This window comes from Prionailurus viverrinus, chromosome A1 (genome assembly GCF_022837055.1).
Source record: "Prionailurus viverrinus isolate Anna chromosome A1, UM_Priviv_1.0, whole genome shotgun sequence".
Taxonomy (NCBI): Eukaryota; Metazoa; Chordata; class Mammalia; order Carnivora; family Felidae; genus Prionailurus; species Prionailurus viverrinus.
This window is the reverse complement of record NC_062561.1, coordinates 31644931-31650930: the sequence shown is the minus strand read 5'-3', so window position 1 is coordinate 31650930 and position 6000 is coordinate 31644931.

Sequence of the window (6000 nt, the reverse complement as noted above, 5' to 3'; positions counted from 1 at the left end):
TTCCAGAATGTATAATTGGAATGAACTTACTTAACAACTGCCAGAATCCACACATTGGCTCCTTTACCTACAAAGTGAGGACTGCTGTGGTAGCGCCATGTGGGAACCACTAGAACTGCTTCTTTTTGGGGATAAATAGTAAACCAAAGCTATATCACATTTATGGAAGTGTTTCAGAAGTTAATGCCACCATTGAGGACTTGAAAGATGAAGAGGTGCTGATACCCACTATATCCCTATTCCAATTACTTTATTTGTCCTGTGCAGAAAACAGGTGGATCCTGTAGAATGACAGTGGAGTTTTATAAAATTAACCAAATGGTGACTCCAATTGCAGCTGCTATTCCAGATGTGACTTCATTGCTTCAGCAAATTAACACATCCCCTGGTACCTGGTATGAAGCCATTGATCTGGTGAATGTGTTTTCCTTGATGTATGGTGCTGAAGAGCACAAGAAGCAGTTTGCTCTTCGGTAGCAAGGCCAGCAATATACTGCCATTGTCCTCCCTCAAGGGTATCTCCAGGCCTGTGTAATAATTTAGTCTGTAGGGAGTCTGATTGTTTTTCCCGTTCCCAAGATATTATACCAGTCTGTTGTATTGATGATATTATGCTGATTAGGCATAATGAGCAAGAAGCAGCAACTACTCTAGACTTATTCTTACAACATTTGCATGTTAAAAGGTGAGAAATAAATTCCACAAAAATTCAGGGGACTCTCACCTTCGTAAAATTTCCTGGAGGCCTGAGGTGTGGGGCATTGTGAGATCTCTTCTAAGGTGAAGCATAAGTTGCTGCATCTGTTCCCCTTCTATAAGAAAAAAAAGAGGCAGTGGCTAGTAGGCCTCTTTGAATATTGGAGGAAACATATTCCTCATTTGGGTGTTATATTCTGAGCCAGTTAGCAAGTGGCCTGAAAGTCTGCTCGTTTTGATTGGGACCCAGCACAAGACAAGGCTGTGTAACAGGACCAGGCTGCCATGCAAGATGCTCTGTCGTCAGGCTGTAAGAGTCAGCAGACACTGAAGATCAGATTACTAACACATTTATAAAGAAGTGCTCATCCCCACTAATAATTAAAGTAATGCAAATAAGAAGGCAATAGGATACCACTTTATGGACACAGACTTGGCAAGGAAGGGAAGGTCAGATAACAAGTTTTGATAAGGATGGGGGAAAAAGAACGATGACTATCTTGCAGTGAGGAGTGAAGCATAGTGGGGCGCCTGGGTGGCTCAGTAGGTTAAGCATCTCACTCCTGATTTTAGCTCACTCTTGATCCCAGGGTCATAGGATAGAACCATGTTGGGCTCTGTGTTGACTGTGGAGCCTGCTTAAGATTCTTTCTTTTGCTCTCTTTGCCCCTTTCCCCAACTTGTGCACTAAAATAAAAAAATAAAATAAAATAAATGAGTGAGGCATACTTAGACAATCATCTATCTAGAAAGAACTGTGTAATTATTCAAGTTAACTATACCTATGACTATACCTATTCAAGTTAACTAAAACCTATGACTACCCTATTATGGGTATCTGTCCTAAAAACATATTTGTACTGGTCTGTAAAAAGTGTATTTGCACAGTTATTGCATCACTCTTTCCGGTCAAAGGGGTTGGAGACAGCCCAGCCTCCTATCATTAAGGGAACTAGAGAATCAAATGTAAAGGATGCAGTGTTAAAAGCATGAATTTAAAGGTACTCTCAGACGTACCAGTAGATCTCATAGAACATACTGTTGAGAGTACTGGATTAAAAAAATAATGAGCTTCATAGCAAGACCTCATTTCTGTAAATCAAAAATACATACAAAGACAAAGGAACATGATATATTTTAGAGGTGCGTATATCTAAGGACATACATCAAACACATTCAAAACCATATCTGTGTAAGGGAGGGAGATATGACAGGGGAGTCTGGATAGAGGGGAAAGAAGAAAAATTAAAACAAAGCAAATTATAATTGATGACTGATCATAGTGGGCAATAATCTGAGAATCGATCAATTTAAATTGTACATATCTCAGCACAAGTAGATGAGGGAAAGACAGAAAGCAAGATATAAAAACTACTGTTACAGATTTTAAAATTGATAGCATATTTATATATTTAGTAATATGTATTAAGGTTTTTTTAAATGCCTATCATTTACCCACCAATACATTTAGAGCTATTTATCATAAGAGAATAAGGCTCTGGACAAAGCTTGTGTTATGCGGCATTCATCAATGCACTATTCACAAAAGTGGAAGGATTAGGAAATCTAAAAATACATGAATATGGGATTAGTTAATTATTGGTGAAATAAAATATAGAATACTTGAAAGCAAAGGTTATAAATTACATTGTGGAAATACTGACACAGGGAAAAACATAGATTTTATTTTTATGTTAAAAATCAGGTTACAAATTAGAATATGCAGAATATATATACATGTATATAACATGCAAAGAGAATGACTGAATGAATATATAGAAATGAAATTCTGATAGTTTTTTCCTCTGAGTTATGAAATGAAACAAACATGTATTAATGATTTAATAAAAAGAAAAAACTATTCTCTGAAAGAAAAAGGACAACTCTTTGATACATATATTTCCCCTCAAAAACCAGTAATTACTCGAAGATATAATAGGTCTGGTTACCTAAATACTTTTATAACAAAGAGTTAATTTTATTTATTCCAAGTTATTTTCATTACTGTGCAACTTCAGACATTCATCTTTTTAATAGTTTATTAAATACTCACTGCATTGTCTCTTACATCATGTGGATACTAAGGGATAAAGATATCTCTACCCTAGAGAAGCCCATGGTAGAGACATAACATATTTGTAAACAGACAAATTATACAATACTACAAGACAAAGACTCAATATGGAAACGTGGCCCAAGTGTTTTTGAATCCTAGACACATATTATTGTGTCCTGTGTGTCCTTGCCTGTGAGGCAAAACAGTATGGAAATAGAATAATCTGAGGAAGACTAAGGCTGAATCTGAGATAAATCAACCTAGTTGTGGGATTGACTGGCTTCTTTTGGGAATGGTCTTCCAGATCAGAGCATCCAAAGGTATCACTTGGTGAAAGATATATAAAAGTATACAAGTCTTAAATATAGCAAAGATAGTCACCTGTTGAAAAGTTTTAGAAAATGTGCTTTGGTAGAAATAATACCCAACCAGTTCTTGAAGCTCTTTGGAAAATTTTGTGCTCTCAAGTGAGAGAGCTTGAAAAGGCAAACACAGGTGTAAAGACCCCATACATGTTGGCTGCGGGGTATAAATTAGACGTCAAGAAAACCCCTTTGCTTTAGGGAATGAGCAGATACAGTGTGCTGAGTAAAAAGGTTGGAGGCATTTGGGTCCACTCAGGGACATCAGACACCAGGTCTGTAGCAAAGGTTTGTGTTGATGCTTTTTCATGATGAATAAAGTTCCAATTTGGATGCTATTAATACAAATCAAAGGACATCAATAAACATGTCTGAGAAAGGTGATTACTTAAATGATGCCCTACTATCTTCCACATCTTGAAAAAATCCCAAACCAATGAATGATGCAATCGGAGAACAGAAAATACACTATTTCATTTTTTCAACAGGTTGACAGTAAGAATCACATAACAAAGAGACTCTTCTAAAGGGAACATGTGTTAGAGTGACTTTTTTTTCTAACAAAAGGAAAGTGGTTTTTGCATTTTCTAAGTATAAGATCTTGGCAGTTGATTTGGGCTGTTTTTTGTGTGTGTGATTTATTTTTTGACTATTTAAGAGGAAGCAGTATTTTCTTTTTGTGGAGTATCTTGTTTTTAGCTAAAAGTCATGTTGATGTAGTACTGCAGAATAAGGTCTATGCATGTGTCTATCTCCAAATACAGTTCTAGCCATAATCTTTCAAGTCCCCCTAAAACTCAACCTCCTTCATTGAAACTCAACTCATTGAATTTAATCCTAAAGGGTGTTATCAAATTAAAATATATGCTATTATATAGCATATAAATGTTATGTTAGTTAATTTTAGTATATGGTCTTCTGTGGGATTTCTAAAATTTTCACTTGATTAGCTTTTTTTAAAATAAAACCTTTCAGGGTTTCAAGATTATTTTTATGACTTATAATATGCATAACACATCTTCAAAATATATTGACTCTTGAAATAATTTAAGATCCATGCATTACATTTATGTCAGTTTACAGATCACACTCAAGTATGCTGATTTCAGAGTTTTCTTTGGCACTTAATTTAAAGTTACAACATTGGTCTTCCAAATCTGACATTTGTATGATTGGTGGATTGCACGGCAATTTTATTGACCTTTATCTTGTTTTTGTGCTCACTGGCTCATCAGATGCCATTGTGTCAAAAAAAAAAAAAATTAACCATTTCTCTCCTTATCTGTCAATTAGTGTATCTTTTGCAAGAGGCTTGCTAATCATTCATCAATAGTTCTTAGCTTGGCTGTAGCCTTCAACTCTCTATAACCTTATAGCCTTCAGGGAGCTATTTGTCTTTGCATTTCCTAATCTTGTGGATTTATATACCAGTAGACCCAAGGGCGACTTCTCAGCCCCAAGGTGGGAACACATACTTTCTTATTTCCTTGCCAAAGCTGCCTTTTACTCCCTTTTAAAGCAACCATTACTTTCTATATTCTTTGAGGATCCTTTTCTCAAGAGTGGCTTAATTTTTCTTGCTGGCTCTAAAGAAAACCTATTGCTAACCCGCTACTAAGTCCTGCTAGTATAAATTCTGATCACCATGAAGCAGTAGTGAGGGAATGACACATTTATTTTTAAATGGAATGTTACAAATATTCTGGATTACTGAGAATCTCAGCCCTAGTGTCTACTTTCTGATTTCTACTTCACTTAAGAAGATTTTCACTTAAGAGAACTTAGCTTAGAAATATGACTTTTGCTTTCTGTATTTAAATGTGAATATAGTGTTTACATTTTTCTCAAGTCTTTTATTTACCCTCACCTTGAACTAAGATTTGTTTATCAACTTTTTCTATTTATCTCCTTTTTCTATGAAGGTTCTTTTACTCAGCAATTGCATGCTCCCCCCAAACAAACAAATCATCCCAGGACATTGAAGGTTTTCTAGGTTCTAACAGGTAACTTAGACTCCCAAGGATATTAAGATGGAGTTATCTCACGTTTTCGGCCCTTTGTCTTGCTTATGGAAGTCTTTCATGTCTCTTTCATAAAACTGTAAGCTATGTGACCACAGACATTATGTCTCAATTAGTGCTAAATAACCCAGTCTATGACATGGCACAGACTATATCTATATAAAAATATATAGATATAAAGAGATGTATTTTATATACATTTATTGAACAACTGGAAGACTGAACGAATGTACCATCCATTTTGTTGGCCAACAAAAATCCTATTAATCCTTTTACTAAATTTGTTCCATCTTTCTAATTTTGCAGGTTTTAAATCTAAAGGGAAATCACCTTATATAATGAATTTGAGTAACATTTATTTTTAACACATTACTTAATCATAATAATGAAAAATGAAGTCATAGACAGGTTGAATTCTTATTTCATTAGCATCTACCAAACTATTATTCAAATATAACATTCTTACTAATTTTATGAAACCAAAATGGATAATGAAAAGATATCTTCAGCTGTTATTAATGTTCCAGTTACCGAAGTGTAAAATTTTAATGAAAGTCTTCTTAGGAAACTTTATGTAAAAAAAAAAAAAATAGGTATACTCAATGGAAAATGTGTGAAACATATTTAATGTGTTAAGTAGTTAAAACCAGTCTACTGTCAATAACATGTTTAAAAAAAAACTTTGAAGTACATTATGTATAATTGAAAAGTTTCAATTTCGTATCTGTGTGAGGAATTCTCAATTATTTTTCATATTTTTAACATAAAATTACTTTGCAAACTCCATTAAATTGAAACCTTTACATATTTATGTTCTTTATACTCTAAAGTTTTACATAAATATCCATCCTCTAAATAATGCCAT